Source organism: Falco cherrug, chromosome 1 (genome assembly GCF_023634085.1).
Source record: "Falco cherrug isolate bFalChe1 chromosome 1, bFalChe1.pri, whole genome shotgun sequence".
NCBI lineage: Eukaryota > Metazoa > Chordata > Aves > Falconiformes > Falconidae > Falco > Falco cherrug.
The window spans coordinates 101061623-101081771 of record NC_073697.1 but is presented as its reverse complement, the minus strand read 5'-3'; positions in this window follow the sequence as shown (position 1 = coordinate 101081771).

Here is a 20149-nt window from a genome sequence, read left to right as displayed (position 1 = left end):
AACCCACAACCTCTGGTGGAGCACATCAGGACCGACGGTGCTGGGCAAAAATCTGCCACCTTCTCCTTCAGCTCTGCCAATTGTACATGTGTCCTGCACCCAGCAGTGCCAGGACAACTTGTGCCCATGGGCTGGTGCCAGCTTGTCCTCTGCACCTTATCCAGGGGAAAAGGCATTTCCTGCCCATCAGCTGCCGGCCACTGTGGTGACTCATGCAGCTGGTTTCCTCTCCCACCCCCTTGCACCTCCTGGCTTCTTCCTCCCACTTCTACCCTTCCATGTCAGGGAAGGGTGTGAAATACCCATCTTATCATGGTCCTGCTCCCTAGTGATTGCTGTGATTCTCTTGTGCAGGCACCTTCCTGCTCCACACCACCCACACCACAGAGCTGGGGGGACCGCAGCAGGCAATGGTTCTCCAGCTTGGACATAGCCCTCCTGATGCTCCCTGAGCAGTACCTGAGCACCCTGGGCACCCTGAGCACTGGCATTTGCCTCCAGAGAATGACCTCTTGGAAAATCCTTGAACCTAGAGTTTCCCCTGGCCATCCCCTTAGAGAAAGCCCCCTGGCACAGCCCCACATCTGGAGGTGTTCCATGCCCCTGGGGTGGGGATGGAGACTGACCCCCACAGCTAACAGCTTGGGTACGAAAGAGCAGGTCTGGTGGCAACCACACACCACCCATATGGACAGGTGTGCTCATTTGTCCCAGGAGCTACCCTTGGTGTCTTGCGTTAACTGCTCATCCCATGCCCAGCAACTGCCTTGGAGAGCTGAGGAGGGGAAGACAGAAATTTCCAGCAGCAAGATTCATGTGGTCTTGACACAATTCATTAAGGGAAGAAAGAAGGGTTTTGTGGTTAAAAGTTTGGTGTCTAAGACATTGGCTTCTGTTCCTTCCTCTGCCACGCTTCAGTCCTGGGCAAGTCAAACAAAACCCTTGGGGCTGCTCTGGGGTAAATGCCACAGAGCGAACTGCTCTCCACGGCCTTGGTCTGCCATGGGAATCGTTAGACCAATGCCGTCCAAGCTGCTTGGCTGTTTGGGATGACAGAATTTCCCTACATTTGTCCTAGACCAAGGAAGGGACTATTGTCTGTGTTTACTCCATTTGACTTCTGAAGCTAACTGATGTCTCCCTGTTCAAGGCCCCCTCAGCTCGGCTCCATTTAAGGGGCTTAGGAAGAATTGAACATTGCTGGAATTCTTCACTTGCTAACTTTAAACATTCATTACTTTAAATGCTAATCCCCTGGGATTATCCCATTGGAGAAAGCAATGTAAAGCAAGGTGGGGGGGGGGGGGGGCGAGGAGAGAACAGCGTGTCTTCTCGCCCATTGCACACCAGTTGATGGCTCTTTTGGGGAGGGAAGTCTAAAAATGCCATTATGAGTTTCTCCAAATCTGGCTTGATTTTTACACCTCGGTGTGGACTCTCAAACAAGCCAAGTCTGAAGTCTCTTGCTCCAGCTGGTTTTGAGTTGTACATGTCCAAAGTGTCTCCGTGGAGCATGAGAGGGAAATGTGTATTTTTCCATGTGTGTGACTCAGAAATGACTGAACCCAGTCGGTTCCAATTTCTTGAAAAATCCACTTTTGGCTTGAGCCCAAGAGTGGAAACTTTCAACCAAAAAAGAGTTGATTTGAGCTCTAAATAACATTAAAACAAGCTTAGAAGGGAAACTAGGTTTCAACCATCATTATGGCAATCACTTCTCATGGCCTTCTGACAGCAACAGCAGAGCAAGTAGTGAAAGTAATTCCCAAGGAAAATTCACTTGGATTCCATGGGCAGATCAGGGTTCGGCTGCAGACGCTTTGTACCGGCCTTTCATGAGCAGGAGAGCGATCAGCCCTTGGAACGGCAAAGGAACAGGAGTGCTCAGCTCCAAAGTGCACAGAGAATGGAGGTCAGCCCCAGGCCTTGGCACTGACCGAGAGCCCGGCAAGTGCTTTCGGACAAAGAGACAACCCTGCCCAGGGAGACGTTTCTCTCCCCCTCTGGGTTGTGCCTTTGCTGCAGTACGCCCTGTTCATCAGGGAAGATTTATTTCCTGAGAAGTGCCTGAATAATTTCAAGCCACAATTAATTAAAGACTGCTGCGATCTGCTTGCAAACAGGATGCGAGGCAGAGAAAAAGACACAATCTCTAGAAACCCGGTGTGTTGTGAATTAGCTCTAATCAGGCTAACAATGATGGATGCACTCCCCCAGTGGCTTTCATCTGAAAGCTTATTATGCTGAGCATTGCAAAGGCCCTGTGCTGCATTAGGATGAGATGGACCAGCTGATAGACTGGGTTTCTCCTGCATTTCAAGGATGCTGGATCTCGGCACAGAGATGCTGTCCAACTTGGCCGTAGTCACACAGTAAATCAATGGCCAGGCTATAACCAGCAATGTGGCTCCCTGGCTCTGAAGAGAGGCCGACAGATTTTCCTGAAAAGAGCAGACTGTTTATATTTGGGGAAAAAAGCTCCATTAATTGGAATGAAAGCTGAGACTGTGCGTTGTTCACCAAAGTATGCAGGACACCATAGTATGGCACAGAGCTGCAGGCAGGGAGAGATCTCTGGTGCCTTCTGTCCAGCCTCCTCCTCAAAGCAGGGCTAGCTCCGAGGAGAGACCAGGTGGCTTTGGGCTTTGTCCAGGCCAGTTGTGATCATCTCCAAGGAGGATTTTCACCCCTGCTATGAAAAGCTTTTTCTTCATGTCATGCTGGATTTTCCCTTGCCACAACTTGTGCCTGTTGCCCCTGGATCCTTCAGCACACACCTCTGAGAAGCTCTGTCTGTCTTCATAACTCATTAGGCAGTTGAAGGCAGCAATTAGATAGTCCCTTACCTGAAGAAACCCACTTCCCTCAGCCTCCCCTCATGCACCGCATGCTCCAGCCCCTTACAGTCTTGGTGAGCACTGGACTCACTCCAACATGTCACTTTTTTATAGTCTTCCTAACCCAAATACAACCCGAAGCCCCACCAAGAGCTAATCTGGACATGGCACAAATTAGTGAAGGTACAAAACACTGTGACTCTGTCCCACTGGTGTCACCATCTGATGCCCACAGGTTTCTGCTCACAGCAAGCGTGGTCAACCAAGCACCCAGATCAAGGGGAGGAGAGGCTGGGCAGGCACTCAGGTTAAAAGGAGGACAATGCTGGGCTCATCAAGCAATATGACTGAGGCCAAAACCATGGAGAGATGTGTGTGCTGTGACAGTAGCCCATGTAGCTTATCACAGGACATCTGGTGTGGGACATGGCTATGGTGAAGGAAGAGGTGAGGGGGGCACAGGGGATGAGTGAGGGACACGGGATGATCCCCTTGATGGGGAATGCCATGCAGAAACATAATACATCAGTGTGAATATGCCAGAAACCTGCTCAGATGAAAGGGCTTTGAGGGTTGATGTGATTGAGGTTTGACTGGCTTTGGCTGCAGGCTCCACTTTGGGGGAAGGAGAAATATCTCCAGGACTGTGTAGAGAAACAGGCACCTCCAGAGCACTGTGGCTGCCTCCAGACTGGGATCTACAGCTCATAAAAGGGAGACTGAGGACCAAAGCATTGTATGATCATGGCGGTGCTCAGGTATTTCTGCATTAACTCAGAGGCTTCCTGTGCTGGAGTCACTGCAATCACCGTGGAGGAAACATCATGGGTGGAATGCAGTCCTTGTGTCCATCTCCTGGGGAGCTGGGGCAGAGATGCCCTGTGGAGGCTGAGCTGTGCTTCTCCTAACATGGGTCCGTGGAGCAGGAGCCCAGCGTGGCCTGGGGGGCTATTCACATCGATTGTGCTCAAGTCCTTTTTAGGCACCGGAGCAAGCAGTCTGCATATGTCCCTTAATAATGACTGCTCATAAATCCTTCTGTCACAGTGGGAGCCTTTCACTTCCAGATATAGATTGGAAAGCAAATGCTACCAACTATTCTGGGACGTGGCAGCTGATAGATGGGTCCAGAATTTACTATTTTAGACTTGGTCTTTGCTGTTAAGGAGACACAATAAAAAAGCTGGTTGCAGAACATGCACGTTGACCACATAGGTTTCATCTAAAACAAACTGAAGAATAACTTTTGCCAGATTAGCAGTTTGGGTGGAGTATTTCTCCTTTCTGTACTGGGAGAAGTTTAGAGATCCAGCCACTGAACCCAACTGAACTGAAGAGTTCAGAGAACAACAGGGTTTTCAAGGCAAAGGTACAAAACTGTTTGATACCCCTTCCAATAGTGGCTTGCCCACCAAAATCACGGTGAGAATGAACAGAGCTTAAAAAGAGCAGGCAGATCTTCAGGGAAAAGTGGGTCTGAGCACCTGGAAATGCCCAACATAAATGAGAATTGCCAGAAGTCAGGCTGAGCTGGACCTTGCAATGGCAGTTCAAACAAATAGCGACAGAGTCTCTAGCTAAGTCAATAAAGAGAAGGGGTCAGTATGTAGGGAGAAGAGTGGAGATTAAAGGCAGTCTCAGGATGGCCCCCATCCTAAGTGCATTGCATTTCTTGTGAGGTCAATGGTGCACCCATCATAAAGTGGCTCATGGCAATGGCCCCAGGAAACACAACCCAGTGGTGTCTCAGCCCAGGAGAAAGAAGAATTGGCTCCAGCTCAATGCAGCACCCATGGGAATAGGTCAGTGTGGGCTGCGGAGGGTCAGCAAGGGCAGGAGGATTATCAGCCACCCCCAGTCCTGAGACAGGTCTCCCTGGAGCCCTGGGAGCCTTCCATCCCTGTCCCTGTGAGAAGGCTTTCTCAAGGCAGCAGCTTCTGGAGGTGGAGTGGTACTACATGGTGCAAAGGACAAAATCCTGTGCTGTGGGACTAGCAGGGAGGATTCTGAATATAGGCTATTTTCTCAGTTGTAAAAGGCAATTAAAGGAAAGGCTGGGAGCAGCATCATGGGATGTTGGCTAAGTGCACATGACTATGAGACAGCAGGAGGTACAGGAAGAGTCAGGACAGAGGGAAACAGCTATGAATTGTACCAGGGGCTTGTGTGAGCTCTTCAAGAAGGTGTTATGTCTGACTTAAGACAACAGTTCTGTGCTCCAGAAGACATGGATGAGGCCACCAGGAAGGAGATTGCTCCCCTCCAAGACTCAGGGGAGTGGAGGAGCCTGGCTTATTGAAGAGGCTGGAGGGCTCTGCAGCAGCTGGAGGATACTGCTGGAAGGGGCACAGAAGGATTCAAACTGGTGCAGGACACCTCTCTGCTGCCTCAGGCCTAGGTGAAGGTAAAGCTGGAACAGACTTTCCAGGAGAGCAATAGGAACAGGGGAGGACCATAAGACAGAGCGTGCTTGGTTTAATGAGATACTGATGCTGCTGGGAGGCAGCAAGTCTGGTCCATGAGATTGTGGTCTTTATAGTGTGAATACTAAATTCATAGATACTATAGATGCTAGTAGTGTAGATTTTCCCCATGGCACTCATGGAGCACATGGAAACACTGACCTGGAGGAGCCATTCTGGAGGAGCCACCAGTAATGAATTTTAATTGTTAAGGCAATAAACAGGGATACTTGCACATCCTTGGGAAACTCAGGCACTGCCAGGAGTTAGCATTTTATAGATGCTGTGAGGAGGAAATTTCTTTTCAGTGTGCAGCAGGAGGCTGAATTCTTGTTCTAGTTATAAAGGAGGAGGACTAGGACATGCAATCTGCCCCCTCTCCCCTTGGACCAGGCTCAGCTTAGCTGTGTCCCCTGTGCTCAGCTCGGTCCCTTCCAGCACCCCAGCAGGGCCCTGCAGTTTAACAAGACCCTCACTACTCTCCCACCACAGCTCTGTTGTGAGACCGGGCCCCGCAGCCTCTACCCCTTCATGAAGCGGAGCTTGCACCAGGGTCCAGGCTTGGTCCCATGTGGCCCCTGTGCACATGCACATCGCCTCCAAGGAATGTGCTTTCTGGGTGGAAACTGTGTCATTGGAGAAATATTTCATATCTTTGTTCGTTCACATTCCCCAAATGAAAAATGAATCGTGAAGCCTCATAAATAAGGGGCTGAGTTTCCCATTTACATATTTCTGTGGCTGTTGGAGCAGGGGTGGCCGCGGCCCTGCCAACCATGTCCTAAGCCTTCCCCTTGTGCACCTTCACTCCTGCTGGCAGCTGCCTGCACTCTCTGGAACATGCTGACCTGCGACCTGTGTGCTCAGATGGGTTCTGCATCTCTTAGGTCACCCTGCCTCCTGCCAAGTGTTTCATGCAGTCACAGGCTGCTGGCACAAGCATGGCAGGGAAAGCATGGATAGCTGGGAATCTCAGAGAAATCCCAGCCCCAAGAAGATTTTTGTGATTCTAAGAGAGGTTTCACAAACCAAGAGGGTGTGCTGGAGAGGAACCCCATGGCATGGTCCCAGCTTGGTTCTGGAGACAGGGCATTGGGGTGATGACATGTGGTGTCTGGGGAAGGGGTGACTGGAGAAGTGTATGAGAGATGGAGCAAGAGGAAGGGAAGAGGGGAGGGAACCATAGGGAAGGAGGTGAGTGAAGCGGAGAAGGAAGGAAGCACAGGCAGGCACAGCCCAAGGCAGCAGGCAGATGTGTACAGGCTGATATGGCTCTGCCTTTGCACTGGAAACACTTGGTTGTCCCATGGCTCGCTTCTTAGCCTCAGCCAACCACTCTGCCCTTGCTCACCACAGCCCAGCTGCACCACTTCTCCATCTCCCCTCCTCCCCCCAACCCGCTCCCCTTGCTCCATGGCCAGGACTGCTTTGCCTTGTCCATCCTGCTCCCCCTCCCTGTGGGGACTCTGCATTCTTGGGGTTGAATGCATCACTGCCGCTGAGTGCCTCCTCTGAGATCCAGTACGTAACACCAGCAGTTTGGAGAGAGGAGCAGGGTCTCTGGGCATCCCCTGTGGATCCCCCAAAAGTGTCAGTAGCAAGGCCTGTTGGGACTTCTACCTGGGGCATATGTTTTCCTCCCAGTTTCCCCAAAGAGGTCTGTGGGACTCCAGTGGGTGCAGGGCAGCTGTGAGCCCTTCTGGGTGCACAGCAACACCATCCCAAGGCATGCACAGGGCTGGGGAATGCATCTCCCCTTTGGGATGCTGCTGAGCCCAAGCTGTGCACATCAGCAGCCTGACCTTGCTCTGGTGCACGCCTGGATTTGGTCACAGGGCTTGGCAGGTGGAGGTGCAGCACAGGTGCCAACTGTGGCCACAGATGGCCTCTGGACATTCTTCTCCCCGAACCATACTTGGAGTTTCAGGTGGGCCACCTTTCCCTGGCATTGCAGGGAAGTCCAGTTTGTGTCACCCAAGGGTTAATGGCTATAAACTGTGCTGCTAAAGCCATCTTCTGGTTTCAATTTAACTTTGCATTTATGTGTGGATTAGATGCAAGGACGTTCATATTCACTTAATAATCTCCCCACTTAGGCATCGCAGAGATGAGCGCTCAGCTGCCAGAGCCAGAGGAGGAAGGGGAACATTTAATACTTGTCTCCCTGAAAGGTGACCCCGCTTTCCCAGACCTCAGCAAGCAAGGAGAGCCAGATACCTGTCTGTGAAGCATTAATGATGTTCAAGGGGCAGAAGTGAGCTTGGCCCAGCCCCCCATGCAAGGGCTTGGGAAGAGATGCACTTCTGAGTTCTCCACCTTACTCTTCCAAGGGTGCACTAAGGGCAAGGGATGCAGGTGGCCAGGGTCTCCCTGCCCTCCTGCACAGCTCCATCCAGCAGATCATGATAAGATACCCTGAGCCTTGGCAATGCCATGTGTGAGATGGAGATTATCCACCCAAATCCACTGAGAGAGGATCAAGCCAGTCCTGCTAAGCCCAGGGAAGCCCAATGCCAGCATTGCTCATGCTGTCTGCCTGACCCAGGCACACAGGCCCCAGGACCTTGCCTTGGCTTTCGCCTGCTCCTCTCTTGTCAAGCTTCAGAGCTGTGCAGAAAAAAAGGTGGTTTTGGAGCAGAAGCAAGTGTGTACTGCAAAGTTCTCTAAACATAGCACAAGGAAACAAGAATGCGGGGCAAGGCTCCGAGCACAGCAAAAATAACAAAGGGCTCGCTGCTCACAGCTCAGCATCCTTGCCATCTCTACAGCCAGGTCCCAGGGATGCTGGCAGGCAGAGCAAGCCAGGGCTGTCCTGGAGCCAAGGAGCATGCCAGGTGCCTGACTGGGCAGGATCATAGTGTACAGCTCTCCCCAAGCCTCCCTTGCTGTGCCGGGGCTGGGAACACCACTGCCCCTGAGGATTCTGAAATCCTTGTCAAAAGGGGTTGCAACAGCACCAGGAGTGTACTGGGGCTCTGCTTGGCTATTCATCTCTCTCCACATCTTCCCAGCAGGACTGGTGCTGTCTTTCACCCTGTCCCTGGAGGAGGGCAAGGGGTGAGGCCCTCCCGGAGTCCTCCCCAGCATACCAGTACTGGGGATGTTCTTCTAGACAATGATCATGGTCTTGGTGCTACAGCAAAGGGAAGTCACAGTGCCATGGGCTTGCAGGCAAGAAAACTACTGGGAGGACCACACCGGAGCAGGAGGATTAGCTCTACCAGAGAATGTTGTCCTGGATTTTCTGAAGTGTCCCAGGCTACAGCTGCTTTTCATTATTCATCTTAGCAATGGGACCTGGACATGTTCCAAGTCATCAACACAGTCCAATGGACATGGTCTGTAGGCAACTTGCTCTAGGTGATCCTGCTTGAGCAGTGGGTTGGACAAGATGACAGGGACAGAGGCCCCTGCCAACCTCAACCAGCCTGTGATTCAGTGACTTTCCCTCTCTTCAGCCACTGACCATGCTCTTCTCAGTGCTATCTCCATCCTCCAAGTGCGGATTCCTGGTGTATAGACCAGCAGGTAGTTCCTATCTCCCCATCCCTCAGTTCTTGCTCAGAGGACACAGGGTCCACATGGTCTGTGGTGGACCCTTGCCAAGGTGGCCCCGCTGTTCAGCCTGGTGCAACTGGGCTGGCACACACATTTCCTTAGGGAGCAGCAGACACACCACTGGGAATATTTTTCCCAATTCAGAACCCTGTGCAGGTCTCCATCCCCAGTGACCTCTTTGGGTCTCACAGCCTCACAGTACCAGTGATTCTCCACAAGTTTGGGCTTCCTGGGGCAGCCACATTGGCTTGCAGGATGCTGCAGGCTCTCTGCAGTTCTATGGCTCTGCTGCACATCAGACATGTACAGCCCCCACAGTTCTTTACTGAGGAATGTACCCCATCTCAGATTCAAATTTTGGGTTGATGGCAGCCTGGATACGCCTTGTGCCAAAATGGACCTGATCAGATTAGGTGGTCCTCACAAGAGCAGACAGGGTCCTCACCTCCCCATCCGAGACTCTTTAAAGGAAGTGGAAAGGAGAAAAAGGGAACTTTTAACATAAAACATCTGGCATGTTGTTCTGCCTTGCACACTAGGATGGGAGAGAAATGTCTCCTCCAGGCAGAGGGAAGGAAAAAGGAGATCTCTGGATATATACAGTGACTGGCCCAAGAGCAATGGACCAGCCGTCTCCATGTGCTTGCTGCCCCATGCTCCCACATCCCCCCAGGATGTGCTCAAATCCATGGCTCAGGGACATGCCCCGCACCCTGTGTGCGCCAGGGGAGAGCAGGGTGCAGGGTCCACAGCCATCTGGAAGAGCCTGAAGCCATCTGAAGACCAAAACTGGGGACAAGCTGATGTCAGGTGAGGTCCCAAGTTTCCTTTGGGAGATGGAAACTCAGCACCCGGAGTGGGAGGGAGCCAGGAGAGTTAAGCAGGGACAGGCAGGCTGTAGGAGGAGGGTACTAGAGAACAAATCGTGCCTGGGAGAGAGTTGTAAAATACTTGGTAGTCTCTCAAGCAAGCTGGCAGGAAAGTGAGTTCAGATGGACTCAAACATTGTTTCCACCTGGTCTGAGAGCGGTCCAGAAGAGCAAGGCAGCGTGCGGAGCCGAGCTGAGATCAGAGCCTTGCAGTGACCCAGACTAATGCTCCCTTTTATCACCCGGCTTTAAACATGTGCTTTTATGATGTGCGAGAAAGGGGCATATGGTTCTCTAATTAACTCAAGAGTGCTGAGTTGTGAAGTGCTGCAAGGAAAAGCAGCTACAGCAGAGATGGCAGGGCACTTCATCAGCGCAGCCCACTCCCGCTGCCAAGCAGCCCCCACTCAGCATGGGGGGAAGGTGCCTTTGCCCGAGGGCACTGCCTGCTCCTGGCACTGCGTCTGCAGGTGCTTGGCCAGCCATTCCCTGCGTGAAATATTTGCCCTCAAAAGTGCCACCTGAAAGCCTCTGTCTGATGAAAATGATGTTGCGGAGGATGTTCTCATGCACTAGTCCCCAGGGAAGTTCGCCGTATGGCTGTTGCTTCTTTAGTCTCATTTTGCTGGGACTTTGCTCTTCACTTTTGAATTTGGATGCTCCTTGCATTCAACTGGATTAACCCACAGCAGCACTGGGGTGGCCTTGGCCCTGAGGTGTCTGCTGTGGGTGGCCTCTCACTCATCACATCTGCACATATGGGGCTGGTGGGGACCTTCCTGAACCCACCACAGAACTTACCATCCTTTTACCTGCTCAGGCTGGGGCTCCCCAGACCCAGCACTGGGGCACCTCTGGGACTGGGAAACACCTTCAGCATTTCCAATGGAACTAAAAGCCTGATGTTTATCTGTTTTTCCTAAACCCAGTATTTCTGTGATTTCTATCCCTGAAATCAAAACTAAATCCCTAATAATTTGTATTCAAAGTGAAACACCTGTTTCAGTCTGAAGTGCAATCGCTGGGTTTGCTTTATTTGCTCAGCTATAAAATATAACCCAGTCCCATGCCAGAATGAACATCCCCCCCCAGTTTTACTTTGAAATAGTGAAATATTTCATCAATAATCTTTTTGTCTGAAGCCTTTTCAGTGAACAGCTCACCTGGCCCAAGGCAACATTCTGCAGTAAAAGAAGTATTAATTAAATTGAAATACTTATCCATGTGCTAGTCACAAATAACATCTTAATTGGCTGAGTCAAGCCAAAGCATTACTGTGGGCAATAGGATCTGGGTGGCAGAGCAAACTTTAAAGCCATTCAAGAGCTTCGTCCATGCATGTCCCCAAGGCAAATGTCTCCTGTTTTCAGCACATGGCTGATGCCAGGGGACTCACACCATGGGAAGCAGGAGTTTCAACCACCAGCTTACAGGAGCACGTGGAAGGAAGAATTATCTCTGTTCAGACCATGCTCCTGGGAATAAAAGGGACAAGGACAATGAAACCTCTGTTATCTCAGCAGGAATAAAGGGCTTGAGGGGTGAGGACACCATTGCTTGTAGTGACAGGTGAAACTTTGAGGCTGGGAGGAAAATTTAGTGATGGTTGTGACCCTGAGCAGCGGGAGAACTTGGAGGCAATAGGTGATTTCTATCTGAAAGTGAGGAAGTTCTGGCCCTAGAGAAAAGCCCCAAGTACCAGGGGCTGCTGATAGACCCTAGAGAAGGATTGATCCACACAAAACCTGGAGGAGAAGATGAGCCATGCAGCTGGCAATAGGACCCACTGGTATCAATTCCCACTCCTGTTTGGTAAGGCTTATCCCTGGCACTGTCCACTCGTCAAATCCAGCCCAGTGCCCTTCGTTACCCCCAGCTTCCCCTACACTGCCTGCACTCCCAGCTCCTCTCATGTCCTCATCTGACTCCTTTTGGCCAGCCTGCCGGGAGGAAACAGCGTGCGTTGGTGGAGGGCCAGGGCTTCGCTTGTGCTGGAGCTCACTGCCAGATTGCACGGCAAACGGCTGATCCCTCCTGGGGGGCTGTGTTTTGGGGCTCGCTCCTTGGCCCAGACAGGCTGATGGGAACCAAAGGACAATGAGACCTGCCAGGTTTGGGCAGCAGCTTGCAGGGATTTTTGGGAGGGGAGCCAAACTCCAACAGACGGACAAAGTCATGGTTTCCCCTGGGAAGCTGAGACCTATAGTGGGGCTTGGTGGAAAGAGAGAAGCAATTCAATCAAACAGGCCCAAAAATGCATTGTGTGCTTCCCAAGGGCTCTTGCCATCCTGCGATCACCCCAAACAGGGGGTCTAGCAGTGTTTCTTGCCTCCATCTCCAGGAGAAGGTAGCAAGAAGAGGCCCTGAATTAGCCCTCACAGATCCCTCAGGGGTAGCTCCTCAACATGATCCCACATGAGTGTGCCAGGCACTGGCAGTGGTCTGGAGATGTGGGGGTCTGCAGGCTGATGGTAAACTGGCTGGGGTCCCCCTTCCCTTGCCATCCCACAGAGGACACTCAGGGAAACATGGGTTGGGGATGTGTTGGGAGGGATGTTTCCGGCATGGTCACTGGCAGGATAAGAGCAGGACCATTGCTGGCCAACTGCCCCACAGCAATGGGGAAAGGCAGCCAGGCTGGGCTGAGCAGAGCCTGTTTGCAGGAGGATCTGGTTGCTGCTGCTGCTGCTCCTCAGGGAAAAAGACTGAAGAACTGCATTAACTCAAGAAGAATGGGCCAGAGATGGCCAGCAATGCTCTGGAAGAGTCTTGCAGGGACATAGCTTTGGAGGAGCCCCAGGAGGTGTGGGGAAGTCCTGGAAGGTGCTGGGATGAAGCTTGCCCCTGATCCCACCAGGGACCTCCATGCCTCCTCTGCCCTGTCACAGTTCCCATCCCTGATGTCTCTAACCCCAAGTCAGCTCATGCAGGAACTTGTGGGCTCCCTTCCCACCATCATCTCTGCCTTGGTGTCACCAGGCCTCACCTTGACCCCTCTGCTGTCTTTGGCACAGTCTCCCTGTCACAAGGCCTCAGCCCTTCTTGTTCCCTCAGCTCTCGGCTCCGAGAGCTGGACACTTTCACCCTGCATAGTGTTTGACTTTTCTTCTTTCCCAGCTTGGACCAGACCAGTATCTCTTTGGTCACTGGCCTGCAACACTGGGCCTCCCATGTCTCTCCTCATCCCTCCATGGTGCTCTCCTTTTCCATCTTTCCCCTGATTTTGGTGCCTGGTTCCCCCATCCTCCTTGGCTCCCTATATCTCTCCTGCATCAATGATCTCTTTGCTGCTGCAGACACCCCAACTGGCAGTGCTGGCTGGGTCCCCCTCGCTGCAGGTCATGCCAGTTGGCTGCCAGCTGCAAGCCCTGCTCCAGCTCCCCTTGCCTTGGTCCAGCCACCTTAGCCCACCCCTGGTCCCCTCTGCCTTCTCCTCCTGTCCCCACACCAGCATCACTGTGGAAACCCCCCCAACACAGCTGTCCCACAAAACCACGACCTCTGCCCTCAATTCTCTATGTTCCTCACCATGTTATTTTGTTAGAACCATTAAACCTCGCAGTCACATTTCCAGTTTCCTGGGCGGAGCTGGACCAGCTGTGGGCAACCACCCTGCACAGCAGTGGGTGCTTTCCCAAGAGGAAAAATAAGGGGGAAACCTTCCTCAGGGGAACTGCAGGTCCCTGGGCAGCCCAGGGAGGATGGGAGAGGAACCGAGCCACCAGTCTACCACATATGTAGCCAGCTGAAGCCCTGCTGTAAAGCACATTTTTAGCTTTTTGGAGGATTTCTGTCCTTTCTCAGCAAGGAGATCACAAAATGCCAGATCTCAGGATTGCAGAGTTTTTAATCACACATGTGGTGCCTCTTTGGGAGTCAGGCAAGAATGCTGGAGATTACTGCTGAATCAAGTCCTCCCCTTGACAAGCATTTTGGCATGGGGAATTTATCTTAAGGTCACCCCACAGCTGAGACGGTCCCTCCCAGCCTCCAGGTCACCTCAAAACAAGACAGGCTAGTGTCCTGCAGCCTCTCTGAGGAGTTACAGTTCCCTGCCAGGGGACTTTTGGGGAAAGGTGTTGTCCCCAGGGCACTGCTTCTGCAGATCCACATCCCTGTGGCCATTAGCAAATGCATCACTTGCTTTGCGGGTTTTTTAATCCCCATCTCCTGGAGTCATGTGCCTGGGGGAGACTCAGATTTTACTTGGCTGAGAGGAAAACTTTAAGCTCTTCTGGATGCATAGAAAAGCTGGAGGCATAAACCTTATGGCTGAAAAAGCAGAACAAAAAACCATACCCAGTATATGCTTTTTTTTTTTTTTTTTTAATAATTCTTAATTTGAAGCTCTGCTCTTGATTGTTGGGCTCTGACTCGTGCTTGGGATTATCAGGGCTCTGGGAGCCATCGACTGGCATTTGCAGGGTGCATTGGGAGGGGATGGAGGCAGCCCAGCCCTGCCTGCTATATATTTCCCCTCAACACCACAAGGACCTGGCTGTGAGATAATAGAGCTCCACCGCCTTTTCCTTAGGGCCCCTCTGTGCTACAGACACAAACTGGAGCACAGGCAGTGTCTAAAGTTCATGTTCTGGCTGAGTGTTACCAGCTACATCTCTGTGCTCAGTTGCCCACAACTCACTTCAGTTTTCCCCTTCTGGGTTGATATTTTCCAGCCTCGGTCTCTGCATAAAGGCAATTTGAAAGTCTCTTTGAACATGCTTTGGCCATTTCAGAATATGCAGGCAGTGAAAAGAAATATCTCCATAATAAACATACCCTTTTTTTTGCTTTTGAGAATACAAAACAATCTTCCAATTTTTAAGCGGCTCTACTGCTGAAACTGCTGGGGGTCGGAGCTGACATCTGGCAAGGAATCAGTCCTGACTGAGAACGACTGTGGTGCGTTCCAGTAAACACTGTGTTTCAGTTGCTGAAAGCTATATCCACCCAGGCACAGCACGTTTTGCAGTGATGGTACCTTTTAATCAACACTTGGAAAGCTCACAAGCAGTCCAGAGAAGGATGAAAACAGCCACTTGAAAGGTCTGACTGAAGGTCTGCAGCAGTAGGGATGGAGGCAGGCAGGCAGAAGTCTCACGTCTGAGCTGGGAGCCGGGCTACACCACGGCCTGGAGTTACCTATTGGCAGCAGATGTTCCAATGTCCTTGAGAAGGACAATGTGAATGAGATGTATGGATCCAGGACCACTAAATCCCTCCTTGGCCAGCATTGGATTATAACGGTTCAATGATACATCACTGAAGGCTTCCCAGAACTACATAATTACAAAAGAGAATTTGATATAAATCATGGAAGGATTTAGGTTGGAAGGGATGTCTGGAGGTCTCCAGCCCAGCCCCTGAGCAAGTTAACACTCCAAAGCTGGGTCAGGCTGCTCAGGGCCTTGTCCAGGCATGTTTTGAACATGTCCAAGGATGGAGATCCCACCACCACTGTCCCAGGGCTGCACCACTCACAACACAATCCGAACCTCACAGGTGCTGCACATCCACTTCTCCACACAAGAAGAGCTGTTTACCCACAGAGGAAATGAAGAGGAGAGGATGAGAAAGGGAGGCAAAGCCCTCAGAGAAGGCACCGTTACAAACATCACCTGGTTTTTCATGGATGACAGAAAACAGGAACATGGGTTACACGTCTAGACTAGGGGCTGGGGATGGTGTCTCCCCTTCTCTCCTCAATGGGACTCTGATGACAAACATTGTGTTGGCAAAACCTCTTCCTATAACAACTGTGGGAAGTGACTGCCAGAGAAAGAAAAGCTAGTAGAAAATTAAGATTGGGAGGGGTACAGCTGGACTCACACAAGCCTCATTAGTAACTCAATCAAACCCAACAGTGTTATGTACAGCAGGACATGCCAGCGGTTGGCTGTTAGCAGGGAGAGGCTGCCTAAGCCCCTGTGGTCCCCAGACAGCCCCTGCAGTGCTGGCAATGCCTCTTGTGCTTTGGGAAACACCCCAGCACAGAGGGTACACAGGGATAGCTGAGAAGATCCTACCTGTAATGCTGAAACAGGTCTCTGCAGTGGCTTCCAGCCTTGTACTGGGGATGGGATGGCTTCCTTGGCTGCACTGGGCAGGTGCCAGGTGGATGCCCTGTGGTGGTGTGGTGTGGGCTGCATGAGGGGTAGTTGAATTTTCCCCCCCCAGAGAACATGCAGGGCTGATGCAATGGGGTGCACAGGGGAGGGAGAGATGGAGACCCCATCCCCAAAACATGCTTGGAGTATCCAGTGGTCCTCAAAAGGGGTGTCAATGTCTTAACAGCCATCCATCTGACCTGGTCTCAAGACCAAAGCTGTGACTCTTGGATGGCTGATGCAAGTGGGGGGATGATGTTCCCCTGCTCCAGAGCCCCCACCATGCACCAACCCAAGCACATGCTCCACCCTGGCCTCCCATGGGTGCCCTCCTGCCTGGCTGCCCCCAGCGTGCTCACTGATGGGCAGAGTGTATCCAGGTTTCTGGCCACAAAACACTGGAGCTACAGCCGCAAGCACATGCTGGGGTGTTGGCTGGTCACATCCCTACTGCCCACCACTGGGACCTGGCTGCAAATGTCAGAGCTGGTTCAGGAGAGAGCCATGGAGATAACTGTGGGCTGGTGAAAATACCTCTGAATGTGGGACTTGACAAGCCTGTAGGTTTCGCCTGCCAAAAATAAGACTGAGCAGAGACTTGTCTTGATTCCCAGGTACTACAGATCCCTGTCTGTGCCTCATAACCTGCCTCCCCCTCCTGCCCTGATCCCTGGGAGGCATTTCTCTGGGATGCTGTAGCAGGCAGATTTACAGAGATCTCCAGAAGGCAGCCTCTTTAGTTTGAAGCTTTCTTTCTGCAGTATCTACAGGAGTGATAATCTGTTAGTTAACAATTAACAGCTGGTGAACCAAGGCAGGAAAACATAAGGATGCTCAGCCATGGGAAGAGGCAGCTTCCCTGTCCCCTGGTGCTTTAGATGAAGACTTCACTGCCTTTCTGAAGACACAGTGTGGCCAAACAGGAGGCACTTGCTCAGCAGAGGGGTGGGCAGGTGAAATGAAAATTTTGGCCCACATGATGCCAGTCAGGTCATCAGTGTCAGTGTCTGTGCATAGCAGCAGTGAGGACCTGCAGTGGCTCAGCTGCATCCCCAACCTCTCCCTGTCCCTCATCCCCTGCAGCTGCATCTCTCCCAGCACCAGCTGCCACGGCTGCTTCCTTGCAGAAATGCAGCTGCTGGACAAGAGTGTGATGTGTCCTGCTCACAGCCATCCACTTTGGGGAGAGCAATCCTCTCTTTTCCAGCTCACCAGGATATCTGCATCCAAATGCAGAGCACAGGGCCCCTTCTCCATGATCACTCTCATGCCATGTCTCCCTTCCACCTCTTCCCCCAAGAGCTGATGCAAGGCAGGGCTTCCCATGGGTGCTGCCCTGGTCATTGCAGGATATCTCCAGCAGCTATCTTGTGTCTATATCAGGAAAATTTCTTCCCCAAGGGGGTGGTGCAGGCCCATGACAGGTCCCCGGAGAGCTGGGGTATCCCCATCCTTGGAGGATTTGCAGCTGAGACTGAAGACTGCTGCTGGGAGCCAGCACTGGGGCTGGACACCTCAGAGGGCCTCTTCCACTGGTGTTTCTGTGATCTGCCCCTCACACATACCTTTCCTTTGAGCGCATCCCGTGGGCTCCCGCACAGGCACCATAAAGCCCCGTCACACCCCGTTAGTGAGTGCTGTTTCCTATGACAACGCTGTCAACAGCACGTGGAGCAGGATTGGGGTCCCAGCGCAGGCAGGTGCGGGGCTCCTCTGTAGCTATGGCAAAGGGGTGTTTACTTCTGTGTTTTGCCTGTCAGTGTTACCCCTGGGACAGCTCTCTGTGTGTGCAACAGGAGGGTAAGGCTCTTTGGCATCTCCCCCAACAACCATGTCAGCATTTAGGGGAACCATGTGTGATGTACACCTGACACTCACAGCGATGGGACCTGCACCAGGGACCGGCTGCAGCAAGCATCCTCCCCAGGGCTGCCACAGCTCCCAGCAGAACCCCCCAGCCCTTCACCTGCCTCCATGCTGGTACAGGCAGGCCCTGGATGTGGTCTCAGGTACTCTTGCTCCAGTCGTTGCATTGGCTTTTCTCACCCAGATATTGCACTACGCAGCAGACCCCTTTTTTCCATGTGGGCCCCCCCCGGAAGAAACATTTTCTGCCTTCCTCCTTTCTCGTCAGACCATACCCATATCCATGCCTTCCTGGCGTGTGCCAAATTACACAGCTTTTCCCTGACACTTTGAAAACTTTGGGGAATACTCCCAACCATTCCCTGTGGGCAGCTTGTGAAGCGCTCAGCTCTGCCCTGGCCAAATCACAAAGGGCTTGGATCCTGTTCCCTGGTGCGAGTGCCAGGGGCGGGGAGATCTTGCCTCACATCTATTCTTTCTAGGTACAAATCACGCTTTCAAAAATCAGAGCTGTTTCACTGGCAAGGGATGGAAGCTGCTAGAGACAGCCAGCTGCCCCAGTTATGATTCCTAGCAAGGCCATTTTCCCAGCCCTGCTCTCTGCATGTTTTGCAGACACACACATTGACAATGTGCTGCCCAAAGCCCTGGCCAGCCCTGACCAGGAATCTGCATCCCATGGGCCACATTGCAGCCCTGAGGCCACTGGAACCACTGCAAAGCTGCTCATTCCCGCATCCATCCACTTCTGTGTCACTCCTCTGGAGTAGACAGCTAGTGTTTAACGACTGCGTGTGTTTTCGCTCAACCATTATGTCATTCGGCAATGCCAGCTTGGCAGATGGTGCTCACCTCTTCTCCGCGTTGTGGGGTGCTCTGTGTCCACCAGCCCTCAACCTTTCGCAAGGATGCAGATGAACAGAAAATCATCATCCATGCAAAGCCCCCTGAATGGCCAGTGACTCATGCACGGTCGTCCATCCCCACCCCCCCGAATGGCCAGTGACTCATGCACGGTCGCCGCCCGCCCCCCCCCCCCCCCCCGTGTCCCCGTCCCATCCCGTCTCCCCCCCCCTCCTCGCCCTCGCCCCCCCCCCCCCCCCCCCCCCCCGTTCCCCCAGATCTCCTTGACGTGTTCCAATGCTGGGTGTGGAGGGCAAAATGCTCAGTAATTTCCACCCCCTGGATTTCCTGCAGCCACAGCCATCAGCTCTTTCTCTAAAATAAAGTGGGAACTGAGATAAGCCAGACAGCCGGGCTCCAGAGGGGCCGTCCAGTGCATGGATTTAGCTCACACTTCTTTAAGTGGGCGTCCAGGTTTGGGGCTTCGTACCTCTCACAGGCGGAGAGGAACTGGGTGGATTTGCTGATAATTTGCTGCCAATTTCCACAGCCACGGAAGGAGCATGGGGAATGGGGGGGGGGGCTGCTCACGGGGGCCCCGTGGGAAGGGGGTGCAGACAGGGCATTTCCTTGCACGTGCTCTCACTCCCTGGGAAGTGGATTGGGGCTCACGGGGGGGTCAGGTACTGGGATGAGCAGCATCTCAGCACCTGGCAAAGAGAGGAAGACCCTGTGTTGGACCTGCAGCGACAGCATCCCACGCTTGAGTGTGGCCAGTGCTGCAGGCTGTAGGGAGAGGGGGATTTTGCGCTCCTTGCTTTTCATCCCTTCTCCAAATTTAACTCGCTGCCTGCCCCGGCTGCTCCCCGACACTTGCCCAGAGACACCCCGTGAGAAGGCTGGGCGAGGTGGCCAGCACGGACACTCAGTGCCTAGGTTCGCAGGAGCATCTCAGAGCTGGTGGGGGGGTCGGAGCCCGGGTGGCCGCGAATGAACCGGGGCTGGAGAGAGGGGGGCGCAGCCCAACTCAGCGGCAAGAGCCGCCCCGTGGCACCGGGATCTGGAGGTGGCTGGGGGGACGCGGTGGCCACCACTTGCCACGGCCAGGCTGGGCGCGGCGTGTCCCCAGGCTACCCCGGGGCCAGGGTACCGCTCCGGGGCTGCGAGGTGCCCCGGTTCCCGCTGCTGCCGGCGGCCGGACACCCCGCGCCCGCCACCTAACGGCCACCGCCGGTGGTGCCCCGCCGCAGCTGGGCACCGGCACCGGGCCCGGGCCCCCCACCCCGCACCCCGCGCCTGGGGGCGGCTCCTCGCACGACACCCCCCGGACCCTCCATCCCTTCACCCAGCCGGCTCTCGCCTCTGCCCGGTGCCACCCGGGATGCCAGCCCCCCCGTGCCAGCCTGGGCACCGACCCCCTCCCCGCTGCCAGGCGGGGGGTGGGGGGTGGGAGCGGCCCATTGGCGGGGGCGCAGCCCGCCCCTGCACCCGCCGCAGCCCGCCTTGGCAGCTCCCCTGCTCCCGGCTGCTTTGGCAGGGGCGCGCCCGGATTGGAAAGAGCAGCAAAGGAGAGAAATTAAAAAAAAAAAAAAAAGCGGGGGATTGGG